This window comes from Primulina tabacum, chromosome 7 (genome assembly GCF_025594145.1).
Source record: "Primulina tabacum isolate GXHZ01 chromosome 7, ASM2559414v2, whole genome shotgun sequence".
Taxonomy (NCBI): Eukaryota; Viridiplantae; Streptophyta; class Magnoliopsida; order Lamiales; family Gesneriaceae; genus Primulina; species Primulina tabacum.
In genome coordinates this window covers 24,575,402-24,598,172 of record NC_134556.1, presented here as the reverse complement: position 1 = coordinate 24,598,172, position 22,771 = coordinate 24,575,402, and positions in this window count along the sequence as shown.

The window sequence follows — 22,771 nt, the reverse complement described above, 5'->3', positions numbered from 1 at the left end:
GGAGAAAAATGGGAGAAAAAGAGAAGAAATGAATAAAAAAAAATTGGAGATAAAAGAAAAAGTGGAGTTTGCAAAAGAGATAAAAATTCAACTTACTTCCCTTATTTGAATTCCAAATCTTCATTTGTAGCCATGAGCCAAGGCCTAACATTACAAGCATTGAAAATCATATTGACCAAGTCATAGTTGTCCAATATACTAGTGGAGAGTGATTGGGAGGATCAAGCCTATGGACAATTGACAAACACTTACATTGAGTACGAATCTTAATCAACTTTACACACCTCACATCATCAAATATTTATTGGGTACTCCTTTCTTGAATGAATATTGCTTTGAACCCAATTTTTTAACGAAAAATACCTCTTGATTGTGTTTGTAAAAATTGAAATCAATTGAGAATATTTTGAAACATGAGTTGAAGAGAATAGAAGTTTAGAAAATTAACCGATTTCATGATTATATCCGAATAAAAAAATTGATTGGATAGTTTTGATTGGTCATATATTGAATAATGAATGCATGAAGAGTTAATTAAATTATCTTGAGGCCAAGTTCTTTAAAGTATTTCATGACTTGTTTGTTTGTATTGTTTTGTTTTGCTCGAGACTAGCAAAATCCTAAGTTTGGGGGAGTTTGATAAGTACAATTTATTGCATTTTTATTACTTGTTTTTAACTTTGAATTTTATGATTCTTGAGCAGGTTTTATGTGGTTTGTTATTGTTTTTGTTGTTGTAATTTGGTAGCTTAGAATAAGAGCTTGGAGTAGAAAAGTGTTGAATTGGAAAGTGCAAAAGATCAAAATTACAGAAGCTGCAGCGCACCCGCGCTTATACATACACCGCACCCGCAGTGAAGCAGTGCACCCGCGCAAAAATCCATACCGCACCTGCGCTGGCACACCAGAACCAACACCGCACCCGCGGTGTCCTCTTGACCGCACCCGCACTCCTTGCAAAACAGAATCCGAAAAATCTTTATTTTTGTGTGCTGCGCATGAAAGTCCAAGATATTGGTGTGCTACGAATTGAGGCTTGGCTTGTCTGGACTATAAAAAGACATCATTTACTTATCATCTAGGGTATTGGGGAGCCAAGGAAAGAATGGAGGCTGCTGCTAGAAGATTGAAGACTCAAGTTCATCAAGTTCTTTTGGGAAATCTGCTGCACAACTCCGGGGATAGAATCAGCACTTCAAACTCTTGTTCTAAGTTCTTCTTTCTTTATTTTTCATTTGATATGTCTTGTTTTAGAACTATGTTTTGTTGTTTTACTTGTGTTATTATGAACTAATTTTTATTTCTAGAGGAAAGATGGAACAAAACTAGAAACCATGTGTTATAATTTATGAGCTAATCTATTTAAGTTTTTCGTATTGTTCATTTGTATTTTTCTAATCTTAATTCTTTCAATTTATTGGCCATAATTTGAATGATTTATATGTTTACAAATTATCACTCGGAAGAGGAAATTATAAACAAGAAAGGGGAAAAATACATCAATGGTTTTTATAGATTTCGGGGGTTCCTATAATGCTATTGAAGCCCATAGAGAATCTAGTGCTTGTTGTGTTATTTAATTGTAGACTGTTGATGGGAATGTTGCAATCTATTTTTAGATAACTAATATATATTTAACACTCGGGAGAGGGAGTAGACAATTATAGGATTTTTGGCTAATGAATAAGAAGGATTTTTATAACATAGCTACAAGAAATTACACATGGTGGACAGTTGCGTGAAATCGGACCTCTAGATCTTTTATTCCATTGTTACTTGCTATAAATTGGTGTTATATTTAAATCCATTTTCAATTTAGTTATTCTTGCAAACAAATCTTTTAATTGATTATTCTAAATAAAATCGAGACTATTTTAATCACAAGTACTAATATACATTTATATACTTATTCCTCGGGGGATCGACACTTGTACTCGAAAATACATTTTACTATAACTTGACGTCGTGCGCTTGCGAGCAATCAAGAAAACACGCAACACTGCTGCTGGTGGAGCTTTTGTTTTGGTGCTTGGGGTTGGTCTGGGCTTGGTCTGGGCGTGGTCCAGGGTGGTTAGGATCAGGATGGGTCGAGTGGTTAGCAGCTGGTAGTGTCCTAGAGGGAGAAGGAGTCATATTGTCCAAGGGAAGGCTCACCCACACACAAGCACAGATTTTGGGGTCAAGTTCCAGCACGTTTCGAGCGGGCCAGGGCTGGTTTTACGGGATGGGCTTGGTCATTAGGGTACCTAGGTGGGTTGGCTAGGTTTTGGCTCAAGGTGGCTTTGGCGTGGCTCGAGTAAATTGGGAGATGACTCGGCGGGTTCGTTAGTGTGTCCAAAACAAAAATTAAAGAAAGAAAAATATATCCATGGGTCCATGGGGGTGGCTCATGACTTGAAAGAGTAGAATAAATAATAAAAATGCTTTGTTTAAAATTTGGGGTCAAAATAACGAGTTTTGGATTTATCCGGGATTTTATCGCCGCACGAAACGTTAATTAACGATTTAATTGAAACACCTAGTTTTATGCGGAATAAAATTATGAAAAATTAGGTTTCAACTTAAATAATTATTAAAAGTGTAAGTTTTTAATTTGAGAATTTTATATTAAGGTTTGGTTTAATTCGGGATTAAAACGTATTAATACGTCACATCTAAAGAATAAATTAAAAGTTCTCGATTTAAACCAAATAAAAATATGAGAAAATTCTTGTAAGCTTAAATAATTATTTGGGACATGTTAGAGTCAATTAAATTAAGAAAATCTCAAAAACGTCAAATTTTATGTCCAGCGGTAAAACGATCATTTTACACCTAGAAATTAGTACACGTCATGGCAGTGTCCTGATTGTTGTTTTATATGCTAATATAATTATTTCAAATGTGTATGAATTTTTATGACATGGATTTTAAATATTTACGATTTATTATGTCAAAATGTTGTTTTATATAGTTATGATTTAATATGTTAAAATGTCTATTTTAAATGTTTATGATTTAAATGCATATTTTAAATGTTTATGATGTTGAAATGTTTTATTTAAAGGATTTGTGGATTTTATATGTTGAAGGGTTTCTTTTAAAAATGTTATGTATTTTTACGAGGAAACGATAACGTTAAAAGATAGATTGCATACTTGTCTTTAAAAGAAAATGATAATAAATGCATGATTTTTATTAAGTGATGAGAATATGAAACATTGAAGGAAGTGAAGTAATTGTGACTAATACGATGATATGTTGGAGATATCGTGAGGGCTATGGTCCTAGTGGGAGCCCGACAATCGTTTTTCCTTGGATACAGATATGTAGATGTATATGATGACATGTTAATACGTAAGGCCAAGGTCCAGTTGACCGGTGAGAGTGTTGCTGGTGTTCCCCGCCGCCCAGTACTGTGGTTACATGTAGATGGATCCATCGCCCAACACGTAGACGTAGACGTAGATGAACACGAAAGTCACAATTAACGATCTGAATTCAATGAAAGGAAAAAAGAATACGTGTATGTTGATGATAATATGAATACGAATATGTTGAGGATGACATGAATATGTTTATGAAAATGTTTATGAACAAGGATTATGAAAATGTTTTTACAGTTTATGCATCATGGAAATGTTTATGAAAATGGTTATGTTTAAAGTTTATGCATCTTCATGAAACGATATTTTAAGTACAAGTATTTTTCACTGTTGTATTTTATCTGTATATGTATTACGTTGTTATCAAGATTATGGTGTGTTGAGTCTTTAGACTCACTAGGTGTGATTGATACAGGTGATTATGATGATTAAGTTTATGGAGGCCTTGATGGTTGATCTGACTGGACTGAAGGTGCACATAACCCGAGGACCGACGCTAGTTTCCGCACTAGTTTATGATTATGATTTATGTTAAAAGATATTTTAGGATGGTATATTTATGAGTGATTTTTGAGAGATTATAGTATGGGCTATACTTTTCAAATAATGTTTTTGGGTTGATAAAATAGTTGGTTGTTTTACTTTTAAAATGATTCCAAAATATTTTATGATTCGGCCGAAAGCTATGTGAGGTTTTTTAAAAAAAATTATTTAGCAGCGTTTTAAGAAAACGATTAAGCAGACGTTTCAATCAGAGCGGGTCATTCTTGTTTTGAAAATCTACAACAGAAATGGCACATTTCAGCAAAGTCCCTATGTTCTCAAAAGATGATTTTAATGATTGGAAGATCAGGATGAAAGCCCATCTTGCATCCCAAGAAGATGACATTTGGTTTGTCATCACAGATGGTCCCTTAAAAATTCTAAAGCCTAATATAGCTATTGCTTGACAAAAAGACCTTCAGCAAAATCAAAATGTGTCCTACAGCAAAAGAGATTTGGGAAAAACTCATACAAATCTGTGAAGGAAATGAACAGACAAAGGAAAACAAGCTTTCTGTGGCAATGCAAATGTTTGAAAATCTCAAGATGAAAGCTGGAGAAACTCTAAGCGAGTTTGATGAGCGGTTCAGCAGCTTCGTAAATGAACTGGCAGCTTTGGGAAAGGAACATGGCAATAGAGAAGTGGCACTCAAAGTGACAAGAGCTTTACCCAGGGAATGGGACGTAAAGACAATGGTTATGGGAGTCTCAAAAGATATGAACAAGTTAGAGCTACATGACTTGTTTGCAGACTTGAAAGCTTATGAGTTTGAACTGGAAGTAAGAAGTGGAGAAAAGCCCTTGTTGAATCCACCTACCAAGGCTCTTGCAGCTACCGCTACTGGTACTGCTACAGTTGTTCCAAGTGTATCACCTGCGGTTGTTATTGAAAGAACATCTGACAAGACTGCTGAACAAATCAGCAATGATGCAATGTCCCTCTTTGTGAAGAAATTTTCCAGATTCATGAATAAGAATCATCGAGCATACCAAAATCCTAACCAAAACTTTAAGAAGGATTCACCACCTGGTGATATGGCATGCTTCAACTGTGGAAAAATCGGACATTTTATTGCAGACTGCCCGAAATCTAAGAAGGATGACCAAAAAAAGAAGGAGTACAAGCGTAACGATAAGAAATCCAGAAGAGACCGCAAAGCAATGATCGCTGAAGAAAGTAAATCAAAATGGGCAGATTTTAGCTCTGAGTCTTCTGACTCAGATAGCCATTCCAGCGATAGTGATGAAGAAGAAATCAAATGTCTCATGGCAAATACTGAATCAGCCTCGACATCTGGAGAGGTATTTGATTTCGACTCTGATGAATTAACACGAAACGAGTTAGTTAAAGCATTGTATGACATGGTAGAAGAGTACTCAAAACTTTCTCAGTCATTCGAGGAAGTTAAAATTGAAAATAAAAGCTTGAAAGATCAAATCAGTAAGTTCCCTTGCTTGCAGAGTAAATGAAGATTGCCAGACGATGATGTCTGAAAATCAAAAGCTATCAATACTGGTGAATGCATGGGATAAGTCTTCTGTTTCATTAGAAAATATGCAAGAATTACAGAATCAATCTGGAGGCAGGAGTGGTCTCGGATTCAGCAATAATGAAAGCACTTTTGAAACAAGTACAAAGCCAAAACTAGATATGAGAAAAGGAAAATACATTCACTTTGTTAAGTCCAGTGTGGTACAAGAACCAGAGTATCGACTGTTCAAATTGAAAGGTGTAACGTCCCGAAAATTTTAAGTCCACGCAAACCACATGTATGCAATTATTAAATTCCCTTGTATTTTAATTAAATATTTTAATTACATGAATTAATTATGTTGTGCATATTTACATTTTTAAAAAATATTTTTCTACATTGTTGCATTAAAATGTATTTTTAAAGGTTATTCGAGTTGCGATCGAGGAACGGAGACCGAGGGCTGGAAAAAAAAAAGAAAATATTTTTATTAAATAATTGTTTTTAATTATTTAAAATATGGGTGATGCTTTTTATTATTTTTGAAAATAAGGGGTTTTGAGGTGATTTTATACGCCGGGACGTAATTTTTATCGGTGTTGAATTTTCAACAAAAATACGAACTTTTTGGCAACCCGGCTATTAAATTCACAATCTTATTTTAAACAAAACTATTATCATATTTTAACTAAATTCTACTTAAGATTTAATGGGCCTAAATTATGCTTATTAGGCATAAAGTCTTGTTAAGAAGATATTTAACTATAAAATATGTAAACGCTCCCCCAAACCTACACACTTGCACGCCTCAAATCTGAAAAAAAAAATATTCTCTCCCAAAGCTCTCAAAACACACGGCACACTCACACAAATTGAAGAGGCAAAAATCGAGAAAAGCTTAAGGAATTCAAGCCAAGGTTCTTGCCCCGTTCTTCGTCATCGACAACGAATAATCATGCGTATAAAACGCAAAGGCACGCCATATTCTCCTTTTTCTCATCCATCACATCATAATATTTGTTTAAATATGTTTGCATGAAAAATTAAGTGAGGCTTTCAAATAATCTTGTTTATGCATCATAGGTGGAATTTAAAGCATGATTTTTGTTCCAAAACTTGTTTAATATGTCCATAAAGGGACTTGCCATGAATTAGGAAAGGATCAAGGGTGTCTTACACGAGTTTAAAGTAGTCTTAGACACACAGCGAAACTTGCTGCACGCACGAGAGAACAAGCTGGAACCAATTTTCTGTTTTGGTGAAGGTGTTGCTCGTTTTTGGGTAAAGCTTAGCATGGCTTGGTTCGGCTGGGGCCAGGGCTAGCTACGATCAGGTATGAGTCGAGTGAAGAGTCCTAGACACACTAGGACTCGAGACCAGCGGCTGGGGAGGAGTCCTAGCAAGGTAGGACTCCACCCGAGAATTTGATAGGGAAGTGCGCAGGTGATCAGCTGGTGCAGGGCGGAAGTTGCTCGGCCAGGGGGCTCTGGGCTGGGCTAGGCTAGGTCTTTAGGGTTCTAAGAGGGTGAATAAGGGTCTGAGCCAGGGCTGGTGCGGCCTGGTTGGTGGCTGGTCGAGTGGGAACGTGAGGGAAGCATGGCAGCTGTGCTACGCGGGAGGTTGCTGTCAGCTTCAGGTGTTTGCTGCGCGGGTTCAGGGCTTGGGCTAGGTCCGGGCTGGGTCTGGGCGTGGTCTAGGGGCAGTAAGGTTCATGGATGGTCGGTGGTTAGATGGCTTGACGAGTCCTAAGGCAACTAGGAGTCCTAGATAAGCTAGAAAGCACTCACGCACATACACATGCAATCTGGTCTGTGGTCCAGCAGGTTTTTGAGCAAGCATGAGCCGGGCTTTTGGGCTGGGCTTGGTCAAGAGGGTCCTTAGGTGGGTTGGCTAGGGTTTGGTTCAAGGTGGCTAGGACGCGGCTCGAGTAAATTGGGAGATGGCTCTGTGGGTTCGTTGATGTGTCAAAAACGAAAATTAAAAGGCTAAAATTAAACCCATGGGTCCACGGGGGTGGCTCATGACATGGAAGGGTAGAATAAATCATAAAAATGCTATGATTAAAATTTGGGATCAAAATAATGAGTTTTGGATTTATTCGGGATTTAATTGCCGCATGAAACGCTAATTAACGAGTTAATTGAAACGCCTAGTTTTATGCTTTATAAAATTAAGGAAAATTATATTTGAGCTTGAATAATTATTAAAAGGCTAAGTTTTTTAATTTGGGAATTTTATATTAAGGTTTGGTTTAATTCGAGATTAAAAAGCGTTAATATGTCTTATTTAAAGATTAATTTAAAAGTCATCAATTTATGCTAAATAAAAATATGAGAAAATTCAAGTAAGCTTAAATAATTATTTGGGACATGTTAGAGTCAATGTAATCAAGAAAAATTCATAATCGAGGAATTTTACGTCCAGGGGTAAAACAGTCTTTTTACACCTAGAAATTAGTAAACGTCATGGCAGTGCTCTAAATGCTATTTTTATGATATTATGATTACTTTTAAATGTTTATGAAATGTTCATGATTAAATTATGATTTTTAAATGTCCATGGATTTTTATGATTTAAGGTTGACATTTAAAATACATAATGCATGCTTGGTTTCAAAAAAAAATTATATGTTATGCATGATTTTTAAAGTGATGAGAATGTTAAACGTTGAAGGAAGTGAAGTATTGTGGCTATTGAGGTAACGGTATGTGATAACGGTAAGAATGGAATATCGTGAGGGGAAAAGGCCCCAGAGGGAGCCCATTTATGGGAAAAGGCCCTAGAGGAAACCCCGACGATCGTATTTCTATTCGAAAGAGGATAGGCCAAGGCCCAGTTGACCGGTGAGAGTGTTGCTGGTGTCCCCCGCCGTCCAGTACTGCGGTTTCATGTAGATGGATCCATCGACTTTTTGAGGTTTGAGGAAAGTCACAATTAACGATCTGAATTCAACAAAGGAAAAGGAAAAGAAAAAATGTTTATGATCATGAAAAAGCTTTTATGTTATGTCATATTGAGGAAAAAGAAAGGAAAAGGTTAAGGTTTATGTGATGCATGTCATGAAAATGTTTATGCTTAAAGTTGATGCATCATCATGAAAATGTTTCTATTTAAAGTTCATGCATCATAAAAAGATTTATGAAAATGTTCATGTTTGAAGTTTATGGAGCTTCATAAAAACGATATTTTAAGTATAAGTATTTTCACTGTTGCATGTGATTTTATACGTATTATTTGTTATAAAGATTATGGTGTGTTGAGTCTTTAGACTCACTAGGTGTGATGGATGCAGGTGAGTTTGAGGGAGGACTTGATGGGTGATTTTGACTGGACTGAAGGTGCACACAAACCGAGGACCAGCGCTTCTACTTTTTCGCATTTAAGATTTATGATTCATGATTTACGTTAAAGATTTTAAGACTTTTTATTCATGTTTTGAGAGGTTTTTGAGAGATTATAGTATGGGCTTTATTTCTCAATTATAAAGTTGGTTGTTTTATTTTAAAATGAGGTCCAAAATATTTTATGTAATTTTTGGTGGTTCGGTCGATGCTAGGGAGGTTAAAAAAAATTCTAGTACTTTTAAAGCAATAAAAAGGGCAGACGTTTCAAAAGGTTTGTAGATCATACGAACAAAAGTAGACATTATGGTCTGGGTTATGTTGAACCTAAGAGAGGAGTCCATCAGAGTGCTGGATCTAGTAGAGGATTCAACTCAGGAGGACAACCCTATATGAAGGTTAGAAACTACCAGTACTATAATTGTAGACCAGTTCAGAAGAGATACAGTCCAGACGATAAAAATAGAAGGGAAGAACAACATCCTAAAATGCATTCTATTAGAAATAATAGACCTTCTGTTGCATGCACCTCTAGAGATACGCGAAGTACAAGATCACCTAGAATTGTACAAATGTGGGTTCCTAAAGGACTGATAAGGCTTGGACCCAAATAGATTGGGTACCAGTTACTAAAATTTGTGTTTGCAGGAACAGGAGAGGAAAGCCAAGATAAGCAGCTCTACATGGTATCTGGACAGTGGATGTTCCAGACATATGACTGGACAAAAGAGTCTACTTTTAGAAATAATGAGTTGTAATGGACCAAAGATAACTTTTGGGGACAACTCAAAAGGTAAAACCGTGGGTAATGGTAAGATTATCCATGGTAATATCATTATAAATGAAGTCATCTTGGTTGAAAATATTTGTTACAATTTAATTAGTATTAGTGAACTGTGCGATAATGGTTACTCAGTAGCTTTTCGTAAGCACACATGCACAGTTAAAGATGCTAATGAGTCTATAGTCTAAACCGGTATAAGAGAAGGCAATACTTACAAAGTATCATAGAACAAAGATCATGTTAATGTTCCTACATGTTTAGTTGCCTCCCTAAGTGATAAACATTGGCTATGGGACAAGAGATTGAATCATCTTAACTTCAAGTCAATCAATAATCTCAAGAAGCAGAACAGAGCTGATGTTTTACCTGATATTAGTTTCGTTTTGAATCATGTATGTTCTGCATGTCAACTTGGCAAACAAGTAAGATCTAGCTTGAAGAATAAAGGTAGTAAATCAACATCAAGATGTATGGAATTATTGCACATGGACTTGTTTGGTCCAATCCCTATCATGAGCTTAGTGGGAATGAAATATACTCTTGTTGTTGTTGATGACTTTTCTAGATTTACTTGGGTAATATTTCTTGCTGGAAAAGATAAAACCAGTGGCCACCTGATCAAGCTTCTGAAAAAAATTCAAAATGAAAAATCAGTTTCTGTCATAAAAATCAGAGGTGATCGGGGCACTGAATTTATTAACAAATTTCTTGAGTTATATTTGGATGAACATGGTATTCATCATGAATATTCAGCTGCCAGAACGCCTCAACAAAATTGAGTAGCTGAGAGGAGAAACAGAACTCTTAAAGAAGCTGCCAAAACAATGCTAGCAGATGCAGACATCTCTCAGCGCTTCTGGGCAGAAGCTATCAACACAGCGTGTTACACACAAAACAGAACCATGATCAACAAGAGGCATAATCAGACTCCATATGAGATATGAAAAGGGAGTAAGACTAATGTATCATATTTTCATGTGTTTGGTTGCAGATGTTTCGTGCATAATAATGGTAAAAATTATTTATCTGCATTTGATTCAAAATCAGATGCTGGACTTTTTCTTTGATATTCAGCAGTAAGAAAAGCATATAGAATTTTGAACAATAGAACTCTTAACGTTAAAGAATCTATTCATGTTGTCTTTGATGAAGATAGCAGTGTTCCTGGAATTTCTAATATGTCAAATCTAAGTAACAGATTAGACATAATTCATCTGGAACTGGATAGTGAAGATGATGCAGAACCAAGTGTCAAAGATGCTCAAAATTCAGAACCAGACATTCCTCTGGTAGAACCAGTTGTTCAGACACATGATGTACCAGAACTAGCAGCTGACATTCCAGAACCTACCACTGCTTTACCTGAGCTTGATCCAAATCCATTAAATCAGGAAGAAATCCCTCTAAACCCTTTTGTTTGGAGAAAATCACACCCTCCATATTTTGTTATTGGAAATATAGCAGCTCCATTAAGAAACAAAAGACAAATGATAAATGAATATAATGCATGCTGCTTTTATTTCTCAGGATGAACCAAAGAACATTGAAGAAGCTCTTCTGGATCCCAGTTGGATTGAAGCTATGCAAGAAGAGCTGAATCAATTTAAAAGAAATGAAGTGTGGTTTCTTGTACCTATACCATCTCATCAAGCAGTTATTAGAAATCGGTAGGTATTTAGAAACAAACTAAATGAAGAAGGTACTGTTGTTAGAAATAAAGCAATACTGGTGGCTCAAGGTTTCAGACAAGAAGAAGGAACAGATTATGATGTGACATATGCACCGGTAGCAAGGCTTGAAGCAATCATAATATTCTTAGCCTTTGCTGCTTTCAAGAACTTCAAGTTTATCAGATGGATGTAAAAAGTGCCTTCCTAAATGTTCTACTGCTAGAAAAAGTTTACATTGAACAACCCCCAGGTTTTATTGATCATTTCTTACTGCATCATGTCCTTAAACTACACAAAGCCTTGTATGGTTTGAAACAGGGACCTAGGTCTTCGTATGACACTCTTTCAAAATTTCTTGTCAATCATGATTTTACAATCGGCACCGTATACAAGACTTTATTCACTTTAGTTAAAAATAAGCACATTCTATTAGTACAAGTTTATGTTGATGACATTATCTTTGGGTCAGCTAACCCCAAGTTGTGTGAAAAGTTTGCTAAGATAATTCAGGAACAATTCGAAATGGGCATGATGGGAGAATTTACATTCTTCCTAGGACTGCAGATTAAGCAACTCGATACAGGAATCTTCATAAATCAGGCTAAGTACACAAAAGAACTACTGAAAAAGTTTGGCATGGAAACATGCTCTGCTGCTTCCACTCCAATGAGTTCATCTACTAAGCTTGATAAAGATGAAAGTGAATTTCAGTAGAGGTAACTCAGTATCGTGGTCTTATTGGCTCATTGTTATATCTTACTGCCAGTAGACCTGATATTATGTTTGTTGTTTTTATTTGTGCAAGATTTCAGTCTAACCCTAAGCAATCTCATTTTATTGCTGCAAAACGAATTCTGAAATATTTGAATAGTACTCAAAATGTCAGCTTATGGTATCCCAAGGATTCTTCTTTCAATCTTATTGGATATTCAGTTACTAACTATGCAAGTTGCAAATTGGATAGAAAAAGCACAAGTGGTTTTTGTCAATTTCTTGGTGATAGGTTGATCTCCTGGTTCAGTAAAAACAGACTTTCATACCCACGTCTACTGCAGAAGCAGAATACATTGCTGCTGGAAGTTGCTGCTCTCAATTACTTTGGATGCAACAACAACTCAATGACTATGGAGTTCAAGCCTTTGAATCACCTATATTTTGTAACAATACCAGTGCCATAGCAATTACGCACAATCCAGTACTTCATTCTAGAACAAAGCACATTGACATCATACACCATTTTATTAGAGATCATGTGCAGAAGAAGGACATTCGTCTGGAATTTGTCCATACTGTTCAACAAGCAGCAGATATCTTTACAAAACCTCTGCCTGAGAATAAGTTTTCTTATTTTCATAATGTTCTTGGTTTAATTGATTTGTCATAACTACTGATTACTATTTTGTATGCATTAAGTAGAAACAGTAGATAACAAGAAGTATGACAAAATGAACTGAGTCATTCATAAAATCAGATGCGTTACAATAGATAAGCAGTTACAATTGTTGATATCAACAATACTGAGACTTACAACAGAAACCGTAACAAGAACCTACTAGAATCACCCCCCTCTCTTTGCATGATCGTGGTTTGTGAACGGGATGATTCCGCAGTTTAAACCTAATAATATAGAATAATCTAACTGATTATTCAGCTTAAGATCCAGAAGTTGGCTCCAGGTCTTCATATTTTTCAGAACGATGTCTTCAAACTTCTTTTTATGAGACGCCAGAAGTTGTCTTTGAAACTCCCCTGGTGTATCCGACTCCGGAGAAGACTCAGATGTATTGCTTGCACTGTCCATTTGTTAAGTGACTAAAATGATTTAATTTGTGTGTTTGCAAGGTATTCATATTTATACTTGGGGAAGTTGAAGAGTCACTTGACAATTCATCTCCTGCACGAATATCAAGAGTCATCTGTCATTCCCTCAGATCTCAAATCTTCGCATTTAATATTGTTTATTTGCATTAATTTAGGGGGAATATTGTTTTAGTTATGACTAATATTTATGTGCCACGTCAAAAACAGAAGGAGATTTGTCCTTTCGATAAAACGTGTCTGATGTATTTTATCAAAGTGCTGGATATATTTCAGTACTTTATGACTTCCAGTAGATATTATCATAAAACGACAAATCTTCTTCTGATTTTCTTTTAGTAACCGCTTTGGACAGCCCGCCTTTTATTCACTTTTAAAATTTTTAAATCATTGTCTTACCTGCCTCTTTTCATTCAACTTTTCAAAATCTCACCGTAAACATATTGACACGTGTCCCTATGTTTACACTGACAGCTGTACATTTTGAATTTAACCACATCTTCTCTCTCTTATTTCACTTTAAAGATTTCAGACTATTGCATACTTGATACTGCTTTCTCTCGCATTTCTCTTTACTACACAATCTACTTCGAATCCTTTTCAATTGCAGAAAATGGCTGGAGCTTATACACTCAATGCTTACCAAGTCATCTTTGCGCCAGTTCTCACAATCAAGGAGGAAAACCTTGTTAAAATGTTCAAGACCATTGAGAAATCTGGTCTTCGAAATTTCTGGAAGCACAGACAATCATTTACAAGACCACCCTCCTGATTTCTATGCCAAGGCAACCATTGAGGATGGAAAGATCAAATACTCTCAGGGAGATGCATCCATAATCATTGATGCTGCACTTCTGGGCTCAACTTTCTTTCTTCCATTCTCAGGTAATTTTGAATGCTCAGTTATTACTAAGGAGGAGATGTTTACTGCTCTTACCACATTCTCAGCTTCTGGAGAGGAACTCTTTCCCTCTTGCTTTAAGAAGCTTTTGAAAATGGAGTACCAAGTACTCGCCGATATTGTGGCAAAGACACTTCTGGTCAAAGCTGGTACTTCTGATAAACTGACCAAAGAAAAGGTTCAAGTGATGATGGCCATCACTTCTGAAGCTAAAGTGTATTGGAGTCGTTTTTTGTTCAAGATTATGAAGGACATGATTGTAAGGAAGGGCACTGGTTTTGATGTTCAAATCAACAAAATGTTGAAGGATGCCGGTTTTCCATTTACACCGGAACAAGATGGATCATATGTCACAATGGTCGATGCTGACAACATACTTGCTTTAAGGCCAAAGCCAACTGTAGCTGAATTTGTTGCCCTCAAGAAGGAGATTGGTGATGTTCAAACTGAGGCTCCAGAACCTCAGAAGAAAGTCATGAGGAAGAGAATTGTTGTCCTTGACTGATTCAGATAAAACCATATCTGAGGAATCTGCTGCTCCCACCAAAGCCTCACTCCCAGCCACTCCGGCTAAAAAAAACAAAGAACCACCATCTGCATCAAGAAGACAGCAGCCATCGCTGATCTTGACACTGTCTCGTTAAGACAAGTTTTTCCACAGTCACCTCGACCAAACCAGTACCTATCCCCTCCTCAAAACCAGCAGCCATCCCTACTGCAACCACTTCGACCTCTTTTCAGACTCTCAGACCCTCATCTGGAATTGTTATTAGAGAACCTGCTGCAGGGTCTTCAGCGTTTAGACATGTGCAACCTGCCTCCTCATCAGACAAAGGCAAAGGAAAACTCATTGAAGAACCCAAAATTCATGGCGCCAAATCATCTGTTCAAATAGCGTTTGATCTTCACATGGATGAAATAGAGAAATTTGCGAGTGAGGACATTATTTACTTCGATGATTGGCTCAAGATTAGAGTTTTCCACCCAATCACATTTTTAAGAACTCCATGTTCTTACGGAAAAATGGTGAGAAGCGGGTCTTTGCTTCTGATAAGACCAAAAATATGATTGAGACAATTAACAAAAGAAGTTACATTCTTGATCAGCTCAAGCATCAAAAGCTGGATTCTATTTGGAAGACTTTAAAGTCAAATTTTGATTCTGAGAATCCTACTGCTATTCAAGATCAAGATGTAATACAACTTTTGTCTTATCAGTTGAGATTGATGGATAAGCAACTTCTTGCTCAGGAACAAGTTTTTGTTCAACCCCTGCAGTACATAGTAGGCCTTGTCCCAGACATTTTCAAGATTAAGCCAGTTGAGGAAAAGACTGCAGCTCCTTCTGAAGCCAAAGTCTCCAGTACTCCTGCATCTCCGACTTTGCCTAGTAAATCATGATATATGTTCATGACTTGGCTTCTGTTGATGAAGTCATTCAGTCAATTGTTCATGCTGCTACTGCACTAAATGTTTCTCAGGCTGTTGACATGGTCCTAGAAGGACATCCAGAAGCTCAACCAGCAGTACAATAAATGAAAGAATCAGATGCTGCTCCTTCATATTAACTGCCAGATCTGGATAAATTTTCTGCTGAACATCAAGCAGAAATGGAAGCTCTGTTAGAGGTCCCATCTGAATCAAATCCAGTTGTTGAGCCCATGGAAACCACCGACACAGCTGCTGATTTGCATCAACTAGAAGAAAGAGCAGCACTTGAACAATCTACTGCTCCAGAAGACACTTCTGCAGAACCAGCTACAGCTCCCCCTTCTGCTCAACCGGAAGCTGTTCCTTCTACTGCACTGATTTTCCCTCCATCTGGTTCTGCTACTCACATTTCTCATATTGCAGATATCAGGCAGCGTCTTCAAGAAAGACCCCCCTCCCCAAAAGAAGAGTTTAATCTTGAATTTGAGATAGATGTTCTGAAAAGAAATCTTGACAATCTATCGGAGATAGTGAAACAGTTATCCCGTGAACATGCTGGTGAAGTTAGTGCTACCAAATTCTTCCGCGACCGCATCTCTAAAGAAATCATTCGCACGACAGAATCAATAGTCAAATTGAATGTTAAAACCAGCAGATTCAGGCAACCTGTTTTCACAAATCAAAGCAACATCTTGCTCGGTCAAGCTGAGATAACTAAAATTGACTCTGATCATGATTCATCAATTATCTCAGTCTCCAACAATGTTGCAGCTATAGATTCGAAACTCGAACTTATTGATGCCAAGATTGAGTCTCAATCTCAATCTCTTAATGCTCTTGATGTACGAGTTTCTAATCAAGCACCATATCTAGAGATGCTGAATAATGGAATTCTAAATCTTACTGGCTGATTAGATGACTTGCTCTCTCGTATTGATGCAAAAAAGGGGGAATCAGAAGGCAGAACTGGAGATGACAGACATCATGCAGAATCTTCTTTCATAAATCAAGATCTTCAGGATGAGGAAACTATGTTAAGAGATATTGGAACCACTGATTAAACTCTTTTGTTTATTTACTTATCAATTATCTTGTTATTAACTCTATCTGCTTTATGATATAACTGTTGTTTTTCATATTTACTAACATCTAGGTTTTTGCATCACCACAAAGGGAGAAATTGTTATACTTAATTTAATTGTGGTGATGAGAGTCAAAACCAGTAGGCCTTGATAGTAAAATCAGAAGAACTCGTATCGTTTAAACAGAAGCAGTACTTATCGAGTACTGAAAGACATATAAAAACAGAAGCAGAACTTAGCTTAAGCAGAAAGCAGAACTTAACGTCTTTCATTTGATAGTTACAAGTCTTACATGTTACCGTTATTTTACCTAGTACTAGTATTAGTTGAAACGAACTCGATTTTTTTTTCCTAATCTTAAATCATAAATTATAAATTACTAAATAATTTAACATAATCATGAATCATAATAATTTAACAATTTAAAATCTCAAGTGCATAAAATAAAATCCTAAATCATCGACAAACCAAAATTCCTAAATCGACTTTTAAAAAGATCAACTAACAATAAAAATAAAGCATAAAATATCTCTAATAAAAATCATTAACATAATCTTTAAATCCTTAATCTAATAAGCTAGTGCGGAAACATAAAGGCTCTCGGGTGTGTACTGCTGCACTCGATCCACTCCAGCATCAGCACCTCCCATAAATCATCCAAACCTGCATCATATAAACCTAGTGAGTCTAAAGACTCAACACGTTCTAAACATGAATAACAAATAATAAATATACATTCACATGCATTAAAATCATATTTTACTTAAAATAGCTTTTGGACATAAATAAATCATAAGTCGTAAAATCATTTTAAAATAACTTTAAGCATAAATAAATCCTTCAAAAATCATTTAAAATAAGCTTTGAGAATAAATAAATAATTTTAAAAATAGCTTTAATCCCCATCATAAATCATATATCATAAGAATCGTCGGGGTGTGCACTAGGCTCCACCATGGCCCATGGGGGTGTGCACTAGGCTCCACCATGGAAATACGATCGTCGGGGTTCCCTCGGGGGCCTTTTCCCACAAGCGGGTTCCCCCTAGGGCCTTTTCACATAAATGAGTTCCCTCTAGGGACCTTTTCCCCTCACGAAATCACCATAAAATCATATATCATTAATCATATCTATTGTCACAGTCAATTCACATCCCTCAAAATATTTTCATTTTCTTTTAAAGTCATAAAATAGCATAAGTTTCAAAAATAGCATTTGACAACATTAAAATTTCATAGCTTGCCATAAATCATACAAATACAAATTATCATCAAAATCATCATTTTAAATCATATAATATCATTTAACATGCGTTGTAATCCTTCGGGACGCTGCCAAGCTTTTTCGTATTTTTCTAAGTGTAAAATTACCTTTTTGCCCCTGGACGTAAAAATCTCGATTTTATCTTTTTCTCACATTTAGTTACATGGGATTATTCTAAATAATTATTTAAGTTTAAATATAATTTTTCATAATTTTATAAAGTATAAAACTAGGCTTTTCAATTAATTCTTTAATTAATGTTTCGTGCGGCGATTAAATCCGGGATAATTCCAAAACTCATTATTTTGATCCCAAATTTTAAACATAACATTTTTATTATTTATTCTACCCTTTCAAATCATGAGCCTCACCCATGGACCCATGGTTCTAATTTTTCTTTTATTATTTTCGAATTTGACACATTAATGAACCCACCGAGCCATCTCTTCCAATTTACTCGAGCCACGCCCGAGCCACCTCAAGCCAAACCTGAGCCAACCCACCTAGGCACCCTACTGACCAAGCCCAGCCCAAAGAAACCAGCCCTAGCTTGCCCAAACCCGGCTGGAACCGAACACAAAATCTGTACATGGAAAGAAACTCACGCCTATGAACTCCTAGCCCACTAGGACTCTTCCAGCCGAGCCACCCCCCAGCCAACCTGACCCTAACCATCCCTGACCAATCCCAGGCCCAGCCCATACCAGCCCACGCCCTAGAACCCAGCAGCGAAGCTCCTGAAGCCAAGGATAGCAACCTGCGCGTACACCCTGCTGCCACGCTCACGTTTTTCATGAGCCAGGAGCCAACCGAGCCACCTCCTAGGCCCAGACTTTCCTACCCTATCTAGACCTTCCTAATGCACCCTCTAGACAACCTAGCCCGCGCCCCTACCGAGCCGCAACCCCCTTGCACTGCAGCTGTTCGGGAGTTACCTGGGGAGAGTCCCAACTTTCGTGGACTCTTCCCCAGCCTGAACCACGAGTCCTAGCCATGCTAGAACTCTTTCTAGGACCTAGCCACGACCCTTAGGACCCAACCCCCTGCCTTGGTCGAGCCCCAAGACATCATGCAAAGAAACGAGCCCCTTGAACCCCAATAAGCATACACACACTTTGTTCTTAAAAAGAAACTCTCGGCCCTTCTGTTCTTTCTTGTGTCCTATGGTTTCAGCCTTATTTCCTTCAATATTCATCATGTTCCTTCAATATTTCAATCATATAACATCCTACCTTGGCAGCGTATCGTTGGATTCAAAAACAGTTTTTCATAAAAACGTAAAAACGTCGTATAAACGTTCTACCGTAAAAATTATCGAATACCTATTTTTTCATGCAAAAACAATTAAATCATGCATAATATGATTTGTATGATGTTTTAAAAGAGTTTAGAAATGCGGCTTTGCGTTTATAACGCTCGAATATACGATCTTCGGCGAGGGTGCGACGTTAGGCGACCGGACGACGAAGAACACAAGCTTTTATCCTCTAGATATTTTCGAAAATATGTTGGTGTGTGTGAGGAGTGCACGGCTGCTGATGGAGGTAAATTGTGAGGTTTTGAAGACCTAATACCCTTATTTATAAATTAATTAACATACTAATGGGCTTTGATTTTGGGCTTGCATGCTTAAGGGTAATTGGACCTACTTAAATTAATTAAATTGGGCTCAATATCACTTAGTTAATTAAATAATAAAAGTTTATAAAAAAAATTTCCATAAAATAATATTTATTATCTTTGAAAATTCGTTGTTTGCCCAAAATCGGTTTCCCGAGAAAAATCGAGCTCGACTCGTAAAATAAATTCGAACTCCAACATTTTTAGAAAAATTAAATCATTTTTAACCATATTAGGAAGCCTTGTCATTATTTAAATAAAAATACATACTCTTGTCTTGGTCGTCTCCGATCTCCTTTTCCCTGCCTATTATCGAATATTCGGGTAAAATCCTTAATTTCATGAAATCATGTCTTTTTATCATTTAATTATGCAATCGTACATTTAATCATATAATAAATATCATGCTAGCATTAAAAGCAATTAAATAAAACAATTAAGTAATAAAAATAATTTTTCATGCATGAGGTTTACGTGGACTGATTTTTCGGACGTTACATTAGTTACACCATTTAATGTTGTACGAAGTCATTTAAAGCACCTTGCTAGTTTTGGTATAAAACAAAGACTGATTATTCTGAAGCTTTCTGCAGGACCCTTTTTCGGTGATAAAGCTGATTCACTCAGAGTCAAGAAGCTGTTTTGTTTATAGACGTTGGATTCAAGGTTTCTATTTATAAAAGGATCAAACCAATATAGAAAACAACGCTTATCATTATCAAAGAACACATTCCATATCCAACGTTGTTTTGAGCAATCAAGAACTACTACTTATCTTCAAGCTCAACAGACGGAGAAACATCACACTCTTTATAGCTATTATCAGATCTTCTGAGATCATCTTGTGCTGCTATTTCGTTATCTGTTCACAAGCTATTCACTTTACTAAATTTTATTGAGAAGAATTTGTAATATGGAAAAGAGTCTGACCGACGATTTCGGTTGGAAATAAATTTAGCAAGCGGACTAGGTCAAGTAATAGTATTTGGAGATGAGTCCAGGTATCGTACCCACAGAGATCGATGTTTAATTACTAGAATATGAATTATTTTTCCTAATTTAGGCAAATAAAATTCAAATGATGGGAGATAAATTAATTAAAAATAAATAACACGATTTAAATAAATTAACTAAAGCAAAATTAATCCAAACTATTAATTTAGACGAAAATTCAAATTATTTAAAAACGACTAAGGCGCACAACGGTACCGAGACAACTTATAATCTACGTAATTCATATTCAATAAATTAATTATTTGATTCACGACGTAATTCCCAAAATTATTTATTAAACGATTCCTCGAATTAATAAACCTAATGAAATCTAACAGTCCAATTATTCCTAACTGAATTTAATTAGATTCAACCGCATTAGATCGCTGTGAAATTCCAGTTTTTCAACCTAAAATCGCACACTGAAATCGAATACTATTTCTAGTCAATTTAACCATGTATTGATTGATGTGTGAAGCAAATATTAATCTATCGCCTTCCGGTTTTAGATTAACCAACAAATATTCAATTTAATTGGCTAGATTAAAAGAACACGTGATAAACGACATCAATCAATGAATAAAATAAATAATCTAATTGAATAAAACTCAAAACATCAAAAAATAATATGTCTCGGCCCTACCATGGCCTTAGTCTATAAAAATCTACTCCATAAACTTAAAATAAAATTCAAAAGCAGTGTTTAAATTCAATGAAGAGAACATAGTTAAGAAAGAAGGAAAGAATTCTCAGTGATTCGTAGCGTGTGCGTGGAATTCCTCTTGCTTCTTTTCCTTCTTCCGCGCTGATGCTACTTCAGAGTAGCTTCTGTTCTACTCTCTTCCGCGGTCTTCTGCGCTTCTTTCTTCCTGTACGTTATGCACTTCCGCCTCTCTCTTCCGCGCTCTGTCTTTTTTTTTTTCTGTTACGTTCTGCTCTCCTTCTTTTGTACGCTTCTGCCTTCACTCTTAATAGGCCTCCTTCTTCCTCTCATTCTTAGCCCATGTCAAATAAATAAAGTGATAAGATATTTATCAAGATTCACATAGATTTTTCAAGATTTCAATATCATCAAGGAATAAAAAAATTTTATTTCCTTTCTTTTGATATTTTTTTCTTTGAAGTCTTGTAAATTCATCTTTTATTCCAAATTTAATCATTTTTCTCTTTTATTCAAATCTACAATTATTATTCAATTAAGCACATAATTAGGGATAAAAATATCAGATAAGGGCAAATATTATTAAATCAAATCCCTAAAATCTTTTTTGAAGATTTGGCCTTATCAACCCCCCCACACTTAGCATTTGTTCGTTCTCGAGCAAATCAAAAGAATAAAAATATTATGAAGGAATATTCAATGATTCACCACAACAAATGACACAATCAACACTTTTCAACCTACCAAATTCCGTCACACTCAATCAAAAGATCACACTTCGAAAATCGTAAAATTCACTTTCGTTGCAACTTTAAAACTCAAGCATTCATTAGAAAAGATCAAGATAATGAGACGTGTGTAGTGTGAAAGTCAAAACTCATATTTCTCAAAGGTGTTTTAGTTCAAGGAGTGCTCATATTTTCTGAATTTGTTTTATATAAAGAAACTCTCCATAAGCTTGTCTTTCATACCTTTCTCCACTAAATGTTGGAGGAATATGACCCGGTCAATAGGTCTTTTTAAGTTTATAACGTTAGGCCACGGCTCACGACTACAATAAAGGTAGGGAATTCAAAATGAGAGAAAATAAACAAGTTAATCATATAGCGCACTCTTTCATCTCGTATCTTCCTTCCCTTATGGAATTTCATCATTCATCCACCTATCTTTTTCATCTTCCTTGTACTTTCATTCATATTCCCCCATATTTTGTTTCTCTTCCTCCAGTTTTTTTTTCGATTTTCAACAACATTCCCTTTTAGGTTTTTCAATCACCACATCATACAACATTCATTCCTCCTCCTTTTTCTTTTATATATATCTTTTCATCAATCCCTTTCTCATTCTTCATGATTTTTTCAAACTCCTCCAATTTTTCTTATCAATCAGCACATGAGAGTTATTGAAAAAATTTTAAAGCACTAAAGAGTTTATTTCTCTCAAAATTAAGGTAGAGGAATAGTGTATGAGCTAAAATTGGGTAGTTGATGTGGGATTTTGAAGGAATACGAATGTGGGCTAATTGTATGTCTTTGACACACTCCATTCGATTTATTAGGCTCAAAAGGGAATACTAGGGATATGAATGATGCATTGGGTAGGCTCGAAAGGCTCAAACGGTCCAAAGATCGCCTAAATCATCCCTAAGTCATTCTCCTCCGTATTTTCGCCTCGAAAGATAATCAGACAAGTTCTAGATTGTTTCTTTTCTTTCTCTTTTTTTTCGATTTTTTTTTAGCTCACCTTTTACCAATTCACGATTAATTCATATAAGTATGACTCAAAGTGCATATATGATGTCTCAAACATGATACAAAACTAGTTTGTG